A 14,597-nucleotide genomic window follows, 5' to 3' on the forward strand; every position below is an offset into this window, starting at 1 on the left:
TAAAACAAGCTCCATCATCCTACGAAGCAGGCTGATGACTCCTCTGATGTTCCCCCTCAACTGTAATCTTTCATGCCAGATGTACAGGAGGGGATCTGTAGACTCAAGTCTAACAGGAACAGTATCATTAATGTTAACCGTGGCAGTGTTCTCTGCGCAATGACTGACTGATAGATGGTTAGTTTTATATTAATTTGATGTACACTCTAAGAAATAACATATGTGTATTGACAGTTGTGTATCTGCGTATTTTAACAGATATTGTTCATAGAACTTGATTCACAGTTGTATTATTTAGTTTTTTTACAATTCGAATTGCAATATTTGTGCTCCCGACAACTTTTGCCGGCCATGGAGGTTGGTTTCAGGAGTTTAAAGTACCCATATTATGAGGAAATCAAAAAATTGGAGGTTTGGGGTGTTTTTTGTGTCTCTGGTGCTTCCACACACATACAAACTTGGAAAAAAAAAAACATCCATGCTGTTTTGAGTGAGATACGGGTTTCTGAATGTAATCTGCCTTCAGTCTCCAGGTGAGCTGGTCAAAATCGGCAGGGCCGTCTACGTCATCAGCCCTGATTTGGTGTGTGCTAACCACTTTAGCTAATACCACATCAGCTAGCTGTTTTTTCAACTTCGGTCAGTACATGGCAGGATTAGCCGGGAGACTTCTTCTACTTCTTCTACTGGGCATGTGCGACTCCCAACAAAGATGGAACAGAAGTGTGATGTCTCACTCTGTAGCTAAAACAGAGAGCTCAACACACAGGGTGAAAAGAGGAGCTGCAGCAATGTGCGGTACAACAAAAACATGGTGTTTTCTGAAAATTAAACCATGTAAACCTCTTCTGGTACAACCTCTAAATACAATTATGAACCTTAAAATGAGCATAATATGGGTGCTTTAAAGAGGTCCACGGTGTCACTTTTTTTCCAGCGTTTTGGGCGTTTTTTTTTTCATTTGTTGCTGGTTTTTCTCGACATTTGTGAAACCTTTTTTGACGTTTATGACAGTTTTTCATTAGTTTGTCACTTATTTCGACATTTTGGGCAATATTTTCTACGTTTTTGTTTTTTTTACAACCTTTCTGAGATTTTTTCCAACGTTTTTGATGCTTTTTGACATTTTATTTTTTCGTCCACAGACAAGCAGGAATTTGGCTCATCAAGTGGTTGTAGATGTACTATAATGATGTATTTTTTTCTTTCTCATTCTTAGAACATGTCAGGAAAAGTTCTCAAATGAAGTAGTCATCAGCAGCAGCCCACATTGTGCAATTCAGTATCAATTGTGCAGCATTTCCCACCTGTATGGAAACAACTGTGTCCAGCCGGCTGTGACCTTAGCTTTGGCAAGTGCCAAGGAGATCCAGACACCGAATGTCCCAGGGCAGATGGGCTAATGAGATCCACACTCCTCTTAAAGTGAGACACACATTGACCCTCTGAATGAATGGGAGGAACTGCTGTGTTTACCGCATACAACGGGAGTGAGGAGTGAGTTTTTAACACACTTTGACTTCATTGCATCGAGGGCACACAGTAGGTGCAGACAAAGAACAGGCTCGTCTTCAAATAGGAGTCTTGCAGGCGTTCACTGATGCCAGGAAGAGTCCTGAGACAGGCACTAAAGCTGTAAGATCTTAATGCAAAAATGCAGCCTTTTTTATTAGATTAAATGTACAGTATAGTTCAGTTATTTTTGTGGGGTTGCATGAGCTACTTCTCCATAGTCTGTGTGTTAGCTACAGTAGATGTAGGTCAGCGCACCCCCAGTTTGGAGAAGCAGGCAGGAGTACCGACACGGACGCTATAATGTACTGCTGACGGGGGCAGCAGCTAAACGCATTTTAGACACCTACAAAGTGGCCCACTTAAAGGTATAGTGGAGGATTTTCCCCAATTTTAGAAAAGAACCGCCCTCTGTACTTTTTGAAAAAATGCCCTTGCGCAACACTCTGCCTGCTCCCGAGAGGGAACGCCTATTAAACGTGTGCACGAGAGTGCACTGTTTACAAGTTGCTGTCGGCATGGCTCATACAAGCCTACTTTCCAAAAGAAGATTTACACTTTTTCACAAATTGAGATGTTTACGTGTGTCTTGTGGTGCGTGACTTGTGCCAGGGCTAGCATCGCTAATCATAGCTTACATCAACTTTTACTAGCAATGATTTTAAATGGATTTCTCCAAATAGCATGCCAAACTTTACCTGTGGAGTAGAAACTTCATGACTGAGACATCAGTGGGAAGCCCAACCTGTGCTTTTAGCGCACGCCAGCGTGTGAAATATTCTCCCAAAAGCTTCAATGCTTCAATGAATGGCTGAAACCGTAGCTCAAGCTCACCACACATATACACCTGAAAGCTAGGGACGTGCACGTACGACGGCCTTACGTAAACATATCACCAGAATGATTGACAACTAGGAGGAACAATAGTCTTGATGATCCACCCGGAAAAAGAAAATCCTCCACTATACCTTTAAGTAAATCAATTTTAGTTTTAAGGAACTGAAGCCGTGAAGCCACCAGACTCCTTTTGACAGTAATTTACCTCACAGAACACCGAAGTTGCTGATCTACCGCTGCCTTGATCGGTTGGTTGGTTTGTGTTATTGTGTGACTTTGGTGAATCCGATCGAGGCAGCGGTAGAGCAGCAACTCCCGTGTTCTGCGAGGTAAGATGACTGTTTTTGTCAATGGAGTCTGGTGGCTTTGAAGAGAGAATAGATAACAGCTTCAGTTCCCCCTGCGGAAACTTAAACTGGCTTAGACTTAAAAATTGCTTAGCTTCCGTGTCGGTACTCCTGCCTGCTTCTCCAAACTTGTGTCTTGTTTTGTGCTACGTTGTGTGTTGAGTTATGTTTGTTTGCTTGTGTTGTTTTTTGTTTCTTTGTATTTTAAAAAGCCTTTTTAACATTGAAGGACTACAGATGAAAAATAGCCTTTTGGCTAATTCTGGCTTTTTAACCCATGGGAAATCATGTGTTTTATTAATTTGCGCTGTCCCCTTTTATAAATAAACTAAACTCAAAACTCAAACTGGGGGCGCACCGACCGCCATCTACAGAGAAGTAGCTCATACAACCACACGTCAAAACATCTGAACTATCCCTTTAATGATGCATGAAATGCCATATTTTAGTCTAATTTACACAAGTGACATTTAATGTCTGTTCACTCGTGTCATTTGTCTACAGGAAGTGAACAGTTGGTAAGTTAGTATGTTAAATATATAGATCACTAATATATACATAATGGTATGGTGTAGTATCATAAAACACAATATGTGGCACATTTTTATTCGAGAAATGTTGTGGGCAGACATGTCCTAGTTGATGATGCCAATTAGGGCTGTTAAAATCAGCAAACCATTTCACACAATATGTATTTTCACGTATCCTAATTAACGTAAGCACAACAGAAGTACAGTGGTATCACACTTTACTGCTGGCGCATTTCCTGAGTTTGGCATCAGTTTGTTCGAACACATTGCAGGCTCCCACACAACCTTCCATCACAACTCTTCGCTCTAGACCTCCAACCACGCACTGGTAAAGTGTGATTTAACTTCATCATTTGTGAAGAGGAATGTATTTGCAGCGGGGCCACACCAAATACAACGCATTCTCATGAACGGGTTTGTACGATATATTACGAAAATGTACGCACACCAATTTGTATGATATCCTACGAAATTAGGCGGCCGCCGGCTGGTCACTGCTCAGCGGCAGTTGGCACTTGAGTTTAGCCAACAACTGGTTACTTTGAGCCCGGGTAGAGGCACCGCCAGACGGCGGTCCCTTCAGGGGCCGTGGTGGCAGTTGAGTTTAGCCGACAAAAAGGGAGCGCCATGCGGCGACGACACTTCTCGTAGATATGCACAAATGGTTCACGAGAACAGCCTGCCAAAAAAAGAATACACACAAGTCAACACTTGCATCAGAGACAGTCGCATCAAACTAAGATGGTGAACATTGCTAAACATCAGCATGTTGGCGTTGTCACTGTGAGCCTGTTAGATGCTAAAATTAGTGAGTAGTGTCCCAAAGTAAAGCCCCACACTGTTTGAGTCTCTGCAACATAAAGATGCTAGCAACCTTAGCATTGTAGCTAAGGTGCCACCGTTCAGTACCATTATGTTTTAGTGTAGAGTGGTAAATAGCTACTGCATGACCAGAAGCCATTTTTGGACCACGATGCCTTAATCCACCCATAAAACACACATCAGCACCCAGGGTGTGATCAGATAATAATAATAATAATAATAAAAATTTGCATTATGAAGTGCTTCACAAAACAACTAAATTAAACAGACCAGTCATAAAAACAGACTATTTGGTGTATAAAAAACTTTGCATTGTAGGTAAGAATAGTAAAAACCATTTTTAAACGAAATAAAAGACAGTTGTGTCTCTACTGCTTTATCTCATACTCCCATGCAGCGGTGGACTCCTTGGACGCCATTCTGTTAAAGAGGAGTGAACAAACACCTGGCGCAGCCCTGATGCAGTGCAATTATATGAACTCAGCATAGAAACAAAAGCAACAAATCGATCACTGACTTCCTCCGTCAGTATCAGTGGGCTGGAGCTTCAGATAGTGGAGGACAGAAAATGAAAGAGCAGCCGTGTGGGTTCTTTTTACTAAATGAGCCCTTCTGGTGATGATAGTCCTCCCCCCCCACACACACACACACCCCAAGCAAAACATCCTCAACAACTGAATAACTAGTAAGCAAGTTAATGCGTGCGAACGTGCGTGTGTCAGCAATCAGCATGCGTGGCGTGCTTTATAATATGGTTGTATGGAAGCTGCTCTGCCTGTGTGTGTGTGTGTGTGTGTGTGTGTGTGTGTGTGTGTGTGTGTGTGTGTGTGTGTGTGTGTCGTTACTGATTGTGGTTGCTGATTGTAGACGTGGCTGTGATTGTACTTGTTGGGGTGTAAAATACGTTCAATCAGTGAAGTGTGATTGAATGCTGATTTATTCAAATTTAACAAGGAGGTTTGTACGCACATGAATACATACATTTTGCCTATAGTTTCACTTTAAAGGTCCCATGGCATGAACATTTCACTTTATGAGTTTTTTTAACATTAATGTGAGTTCCCCCAGCCTGCCTATGGTCCCCCAGTGGCTAGAAATGGTGATAGGTGTAAACCGAGCCCTGGGTATCCTGCTCTGCCTTTGAGAAAATGAAAGCTCAGATGGGCCGATCTGGAATCTTCTCCTAATGAGGTCATAAGGAGCAAGGTTACCTCCCCTTTCTCTGCTTTGCCCGCCCAGAGAATTTGGCCCACCCATGAGAGAGAGAGACATCATGACTTTCAAACGAGCAAAGTGGCAGTTGGTCAAGACCACACCCCCACCCTCCACCTTGTCCCCCCCCTCTCCTCCTCAACAGCTACAGACACAGAAATGGCACATCCTAAGGAAAACTCATTGTGGGACTGGCTCTAGTGGCTGTAGTTCTGGGAAAGAGACTTCAGATACAGTATTAGGGGACCACTAAGGTCTATATAAAAGAGACTTCAGATACAGTATTAGGGGACCACTAAGGTCTATATAAAAGAGACTTCAGATACAGTATTAGGGGACCACTAAGGTCTATATAAAAGAGACTTCAGATACAGTATTAGGGGACCACTAAGGTCTATATAAAAGAGACTTCAGATACAGTATTAGAGGACCACTAAGGTCTATATAAAAGAGACTTCAGATACAGTATTAGGGACCACTAAGGTCTATATAAAAGAGACTTCAGATACAGTATTAGGGGACAACTAAGGTCTATATAAAAGAGACTTCAGATACAGTATTAGAGGACCACTAAGGTCTATATAAAAGAAACTTCAGATACAGTATTAGGGGACCACTAAGGTCTATATAAAAGAGACTTCAGATACAGTATTAGGGGACCACTAAGGCCTATATAAAAGACTTCAGATACAGTATTAGGGGACCACTGAGGTCTATATAAAAGACTTCAGATACAGTATTAGGGGACCACTAAGGCCTATATTAAAGAGACTTCAGATACAGTATTAGGGGACCACTAAGGTCTATATAAAAGAGACTTCAGATACAGTATTAGGGGACCACTAAGGCCTATATAAAAGACTTCAGATACAGTATTAGGGGACCACTAAGGCCTATATAAAAGACTTCAGATACAGTATTAGGGGACCACTAAGGCCTATATTAAAGAGACTTCAGATACAGTATTAGGGGACCACTAAGGTCTATATAAAATCATCCAAAGAGCACCATGTCATGGGACCTTTAAAGCCTGCATTTAAATCAATACTCTCGATCGCACCAGTACGTTTTGTAGGTTATTGCAAAGTCTCAAAATTAAACCATCTGCTACCTTGAATCATACACAAAAGACACTATTGTTTGCTTTGATTTTCTACTAGTCTCGCATTGCCAGCTTTATCTGCACAGCTCTGTGGAGTAAGGTCTGGCTACAGCACACATACATTCTGGGATAGGAAAAATAAAGAAATATAGAAAATAAAGCCTCCGGGTTGTTTGCATTTCTTTAAACCAATTACAATCGTCCTGGGCGGTGCTAAGCTCCAGTCACGGCAGCGGTGGCTCTGTCTCAGGAAGGAACTTGTTTTGGTGGAACATTTGCACCCCGCAAAAGAAAACGCTGCATACAATATTAAATTAATGAATGAATGTTAACTATTGACACAATACAGTAACGGGAGGTATTTAAATTAGCTGCATACATTGTTAAACCTCATTTGATCTTACCAGTGTATCACCGTGTGTACTTCGTCCACAGCAATCTGACCAATCGGTCCCCAAACATCCCAGTTAAACGTGGGGTATACTCGCCGCAGTTGAGCGGCATTGTGACGTCATGGGAACGCCATAACTGTTTATACTTGCGCTGGTGGTCGCGACACTAGTTGCAGTCTTCTCCTGAACAGAGGTGGCGCTAATGAGGAAAGGCTACCGACTTTGCTCTTTTCTACGGACTAGAAGAAGAGGAAGAAAAAGGTAAACAACGGCAGAACATTGACGTCAATGCTTCGATTTGATTTTGATGACCTACTTGGTCGGATCAAGCCTTTTGTTCGCCATAAAAGAGCTCATCTTAACCCAGTAAGTTTACAAGAGAGTCCTGGTATCCGGTTGCCCAGGAGCTCATTCATGCTTCCTGTTTCCACTTTGTCGTGCACCGCTGAAAAAAAATAGAGTAGAGAATAGACTCAAAATCCTGGTGCGCCAGCGAGATCTCCATCATTTTGATGTCCCATTGGCCCACGCCAGCTCGGCTATGGCCGTAAACATAAATCTTAAATCTTTACAATCATCCCCCAAAAGAACCAAGCACCATCCAAATTGACTTCAAAACTTGGCTCAGTAGTTTGTTGTTGTTTCCTGAAGCGAACCGAGTTTGAGAACGGCGACACAAAGAGAGCAGAAGGAGAGGGACATTGCAGGCAACGATCCTGGAAATGTTGATCTGTTTATCCAGACTTAATTTCCCACCAACTACATATATTTCCTGTTTGTGAACATTACCACTTTTCTTTTAGATGGATAAATGTAGAGACCAGACTATTGTGACACAACTTCGAGGCAAAATGAGAAGCAGTTGTTGCTTCTCGCTTTGATCATGAGAATAATTGGATTAAGCTAATTACATGCCCAGCTGAATGTGACACTCGTGCTCAGCAGCCGTGTATACACTCTGAGTTTGGATGAGTTGAAGTGATTGTCATTTGCCTCTGGCTGCTGATTTGAATTCAATTACAAGAATGCCGCAATTACGACATGGTCATATAAGCATCTCGACATAATTATTGCTTTGATTATGGTCGTATTTAGTGAATTGATATTGTGATAAGACATGCATTTTGATGAATGCTGATTGCTTCGTAGCAAACAAGCACATCATTATTTACCAAGGAAATGGGAATATTAAACTGAGGGAACAGCTTGATCAAATTATTCTCAAACTCCGAGTACATGCAGTAATAAGATTATAGTGTGCCCATAACCAAAGCTAGTGAATGATAATGGGTGCAGACAGGACACATGGTTTGGGGGGTATATTGGTTCATGTTTATAAAAGTTTGAAATAAGTGATGTGATTTCAAAACTGTATTGAATTAGCCTCCAGTGCAGCAGTGTTTAGGAGAATGTTTAGGATACAGTATGATTCTCACCTGGGAGCACAATATGGAAAATTGCAAAATATTCAACAACAAAGTGTAAATGTATTTATTTGTTGTGTGTGTGTTGGGGGGGGTGGGGGATGGGGGGGGTGTATATTATCCTCAAGTATAAATGTATATTTTATTTTATTTTGGATATAATTGTATATTGTCTGCATCTTTCACATTTTTTATTTTTATTTTTTTGTGTTTTACACTCCAACTGGTCTGTACGAACTTGTACGATCTTGTTGGTTTCAAATATGAATAAAAATTGGATCACAAACATACAACAAAGTGGAAATTTGAACGTGATACAACTTTGACAATGACATAATAGATTTTTGTCCTTGAGTGTATAGGGCTTAATTGATCCAAATATGCTTTCACCGTGCTAGTATTTACTTTATCTTTATGAATTAGTTAATTCATTAAACAGGAAAACGTACTTAAAAGGAAACAGACACTGCTGCTCTCAGTCATATTTTTATTGAGCTTTATTTTTCTGTTCTTTTCTGTTTATTGAACACATTTGTGTTTAATGTGAGACTGTGTAGCTTTTGCTGAGCAGCTCCAACTGACAGTTAAGGGATGACGATGATGCTAAATACTGACTTAGCATTTAGCTCCAATGCTAAGCTATTGTAATATTAATGCAAATAGAGAGGAGTCATTAAGTCAGCAAATTGACCCAGGAATGTCTGTTATAGAGCAATATTGAATAGGATAGATAGATAGATAGATAGATAGATAGATAGATAGATAGATAGATAGATAGATAGATTGATTATAATATTTAAGTTTGCTAACATGATCTACTGGTACTGGACCAAGTAAGTCTATAGTAGCAAAGCCTCTGAGTGTATTACTGTAATTTGAGCAGTTATTGCTTATGAATTTAACTTTTCATTTGTAAGAGGAATTGTGTTCTTTCTTATCTCAAAGGTTACATAGTCTCACTTTAGGTTATTGTTATTACCACTATTCCAAAAAAAAAACGGTTACTGCTCATTCTCAATCTCATAAGCTATGAAAAGAATAGAATAGAATAAAAAAGTCTGTATTGTCATTGTACAGAATATAGTCTATATCCATTACGTTCCACTTCTGGGATTACTCCGTATTCCGCCGTATATTCTTCTTTTCGGCCGGATGTCCGTTACCTTTCACTTCCTTTGTGTAGGAATTTTAAATTCCGGTGGATTTCTGAGGACTATGGCTAACTGCTCCTCAGATCTCTGCAGGGTAAATCCAGACAGTTAGCTAGACTGTCGCACAACTAAAACTACTTTTGAACGTACACACGTTCCACCAAAACAAGTTCCTTCCCGAGGCTATTTTGCAGAGGCACCGTGGCTCCGTCTGGCGCTTAGCACCGCCCCAAGACGATTGTGATTGGTTTAAAGAAATGCCAATAAACCAGAGCACGTTTTTCTCCCATCCCAGAATGCTGTGTGGACTAGCCAGAACCTCCTCCACAGCGCTGTGGAGGAAGGTCTGGCAATGCGAGACTATGTAGAATACAACAAAGTTAGGGGAGCTACTGCCGATCAGTGCAATAGAAAGAACACCACAAACGCAAAACTATTTCAGCAAACAAGCATTTACAGCAGACAAAATACATAAATACAATGTCATGTTTCCGTAGAATAAGAGTATTTATTGCACTAGTATGAATCTAATTATTGCAATAAAGTTTTTTTTCTTTTTTATTGTTCAAGATCCAGTAGGTTTGTCAGAAGAATTAGTTGCGATGTTTCCCAGCTCCAGTTTACTGTGTTTGGGTGTATAGTTGCTGTTTCTTTATCAAGCCAATATATACACAAGAAGATCCTAATTGCAAATGCAAACTGTGCAGTAAGTGGGAACATTTTCCCTGTCAGAGCTGTGAAATGCACTGTTGGCACAGCGCTATGTGGTTCTCATTAACACTTTCTCTGGAATGTTAGACTTCACACCGCCTTTACTTGCCAACACTCACAGTAGAAAGCTGTGATTGCACATCAATTTGTAATGAATCTTTCACTCACTATACTTTTTTTTTTTAATAACTCAACTTCTAAAGAACATTCGTGAAATTAAATGTCTTGGTATCGGCAGTTACTTTTTGAAACGGTTGGACTTTGCCCTACCCGTATTTCATCCATAAGCGATAATTGTGTAAATGTAAACACCAAATATCACATTGCCTGATATGAGTTTAGCTTTAATGATTTTTGTATTGAAATGCTCTGCTGAGATAACATAACATTTTTAAACAGATAAAAAAAAATCACTTTTCTGGGATTTGGGGTGTTATTTTGTGTCTCTGCTGTTCTGAGTGAGATACGGTTTCTGAATGTGTCCTGCCTTCAGTCTCTGGGTGAGCTGGTCAAAATCGACTTTCTACGGTTTTCTACGTCACTAGCCAAAACGAGGGGCCTAGGGGGCTAACCGTTAGCATGCTAGCTCGTTCTCAATGGCAAAACACTGCTTACAACACACACAAATTCACCCTAATCTGCAAAATAAATTGTATAGAACTACTTACTTGTCCCTGTTCTGAAGGTATTCCACGCAAAGTTGGAAGTGCTCCCTCGTTTAGAAGAAGTCTCCTGGCTAATCCTGCCTCGTACTGACTGAAGTTAGAGAAACAGCTAGCTAGCTCATGTAGTCCTTACCTAGCTACTGAGCATGTGCGACTGCCTACAAAGATGTTACAGAAGTTGAGAGGTCTCACTCTGTAGCTAAAACAGAGAGCTCAACACACAGGGTGAAAAGAGGAGCTGCAGCAATGTGCAGTACAACAAAATTATTGTGTTTTTTGAAAATGAAACCATGTAAACCTATTCTGGTACAACCTCTAAATACAATTATGAACCTGAAAATGAGCATAATATGAGCACTTTAAGGGACATCTTTGTGTTGTGGTTGCCGTTTTGATTGTGTTAGGAAAAATTAGATCTCATCAGAGCTCGCACTGAAGAATGTCAAAGCAAAAGAAAGAGAGCCAAAACTAATGAAGCACGCATGATCTGAGTTGCCCTCTCGATGCCCCAGGTTTCAAAAGCAACACTTATTGGGCCATGAGGTGCCATATTGTGTGTGAGAGGATGTGAGAATGCGAGAAATGACACACCAGTGCTAGAGCTGTTGCAGTGAAAAGCCACTAATTATCACCCAGATGATTTTCAAAGGACCCACCGCACTGGAAAATAAAGTTTTTTTTTTATCACATACACATCAACGTTGCCACGGCCATCTTAAGAAGCTATTAATTAATTTGAATGATTTGCATTTTAAAAGCACACTATACACTTCTCTCTGTATGTGACACCTTTGAAACTGCATCACGGTCTCATTAATCACCCATCTGTCAAACACCGAATGGCATTTCTCTGAGCCTTAGCACATAAACAGATGCAGACCGAATATTGATAGAATGATGGAAGTGATTAAGAGGAGAGTGAGAGCACATGGAGAACTATCAGTGGATTGTTTGGAGTCCAAACTTCTAGGTTGTCTCACTCCAAAGTTACCCTTGTCAACAGATTTATTTTTTCTCTCTCGTGTCATGTGAGGACAAGGCAGGTTTAAAAGGATTCCTGTTGGGTTGATAGTGGGTTTTTGGGGGTTTCTGCTGGCTACAAATACACCAGTCAGAGAAGAGGCATTGAGCTGAGAGCAGTTATTCTTTTACAATGAATCTGTTTACGTGCACACATAATTTCTAATAGCACCGCAGATCATAATGCAGCTAATCGGCTGGGCATGATAGCACCAACTTATTTGGCTCCCTAATAATATACAGTATGCATGAATAAACAGCCTATTTCCTGAGGAAAATAAGGCAGACTCAGACTATGAAAACCCACAGAGGTGGTCAGGTGGACATGTATCCAAATAGTCTATTAAATATCAAAGAAATATATATCGACGATGACTGATTTGAATTACTAGGATAATGATAACACACCATGGTGCTTGCGCTCAAAGAAATAAAATTGAAATTGAGGTTAGGACAGTTCGAACGTGATCGGAAGCAGGAATAGGAAAGTAAACAGAGGAGGGAGGTTGAAATTTAAAGCTTTAGTGCGTAACTTTTTGATATTAATGAACGTCCGTTACATTCAAGCCATTGCCAAATGAGTTGCTACAAAGCTAATTAAGACTTTCAGCTCCACACAACTCTCTCTGGATTTCTCAGTATGATATTCAGATGTATGTTCAGAAGATTGTGGTGTCCGGTGAATTTCCCGCGCAGAAACTCAAGAGAAGATAATGACCTCTTGTGAAGAGTCCATCATGCTTTTTTTAATCCTCCGTGTCCTCCTTGGCAGAATTTCAGTGCATTTGAGATACAAGCTAAATAATGTATAGAATGTGTGATGAATCAGCATATTGATGATACTGTTGGTTAGCAAAAGACTGCAGATATGCTGTGTACTGAGCAGTCATAGGTATTTAATCAGTCCCTCCAGAAAAAAGCAATTATGCAATCGCATAATTCAATGCATAATCAGCCAAAGTCTGCATATTTATGTGGGGGCAACGCACTTTTGCCGCATAAATTGCCGATTTCCGCACAAAATTTGATTTCATAATCCCTCATATATATCTTTGCAGAAAGTTGAAAATTGTTGTGTTTACATCACACAAGAGCAGCCATTTTCCCCTGTTGCCATGGGAACGTTATGAAGTGACGTAATTACGTGTTGTGAACATCATCAAAAAGCAAGGTGTTGGGGGAATCACTTTTTATTTTTTTATTTATTTAAGTTTCCGCAATTTTTGCAAGTTCCCGCATTCATCGCATAAAATTGCATAAATATCCCGCATATTCCATCGCATTTTTTAAGAAAACGTGCCGCATAATCAAGGATTTTTGCCTGCAACAATCACAAAAAAACTCTGGAAGGACTGATTTTATAGATATCAACAGGAAGCAACATGGCCTATCAAGACTCTAGCAGTGACCTCTTTAACACTACACATACATGGCCACCCTGAAGAAAGTGCACATGATATTTCAATAACTGTATACTGTTCATTTAAAATTAGTCAATTTGTCTCTCCTTAAAGGAATAGTTTGACATTTTGGGGAAATGCGTTTCTTTCATTTTCTTGCCAGGACTTGATGAAGATGAGTTTGATACTCTGTCTATAGAGTAAATATGCGGTTATAGTCAGCAGCGAGTTAGAACAGCTTAGCACAAAGAGACTTGACTCGGACTTGATTGTCAGTGACTCAACACTGCTACGATTATTAATATTAAACTGCTCCAAACAGACCACACATACCATATCTGACAATTACCTTGTGCAATATCAGTGTCAATATTTCATCTGTGAAATAGTGGGAGTGCTGTGTATATTACCTTTCAGTCTGTTTACTTATTATTATTTGCTTTTTTACTGTTTTACTTTCCTTTTTCTACTGTTTAACGTATTTATAATATCTTGGTTTTTAACTGATGCTTCTTGTCATTCCCCTTTGTTGCTGTAACACTGCACATTTCCCCGCTGTGGGTTTAATAAAGGATTATCTCATCTTATCTTACTTTTTCACCAGGCTGGCTGTTTCCCCCATGTTTGCAGTCTTTGCGCTTAGAATGAGCTGGAATGAATTTATTAGTGCTAATATAATATATATAATATGCCAGAAATTGTAGTGTGTTGATACTTTCGCACTTCTTTTTGCCACGTGGGAGATATCATCGCTGTCAGAAATTCACAATATCTCTGATTCGGAATAACAAGTCGGACAGTGGCATGAAAGGTTTCCCCCTCTCAGCTGCTGACCGATATGATGTGAACGTGGTATTTTACTGCTATGATGAGTCCGACAAGGGAAAACATCCATTTGCTACCCTCAGAATGCCTTCATGCTGGTGGAAAATGTATCTTTTCCTTGACTGTAATACAGTAGGTGTGATTTCAACTGACCCAATCTTCTATAAGCTTAAAAGGTCACAGTCACTCATCTAAACTGGCCCGCTCTGAGCAGCATACAGCCACTGCACTTTGTCATGCACTCCTTTCATAATATGCCTGTCAGGAAATGAAAGCAGAAATGAATAGAAATACCCTTACTGTCTGACTAGTGGACCATGTGAGTATAGCTGTTTATGCCTCAGATAAACAACACCCACGTTATGCACGGCTCTCTCAATTTTTCAAATCCCCCCAGTACGAATTCCATTTGTGCGGCTGTGACATTTTTCATGTGATTTATTCTATTGTCCTAAGTCCGCCGGCCATGGCTGCCCCTCCACCCCGTCCCCTTGCCATCAGCTTTGACAATCCCAGCCTTTGTTTTTGCAATGAGAAGCAGCATTCTTCCAGAGGGATGACCTCCTCTGTCTCTACAGGAGCTGGCACTGAGGACGCGACCCTACCCGAGGATTGGATAGCACCCGCCGGATGCTGTGAACCAAATG

The sequence above is a fragment of the Perca flavescens genome, chromosome 13 (genome assembly GCF_004354835.1).
Source record: "Perca flavescens isolate YP-PL-M2 chromosome 13, PFLA_1.0, whole genome shotgun sequence".
Taxonomy (NCBI): domain Eukaryota; kingdom Metazoa; phylum Chordata; class Actinopteri; order Perciformes; family Percidae; genus Perca; species Perca flavescens.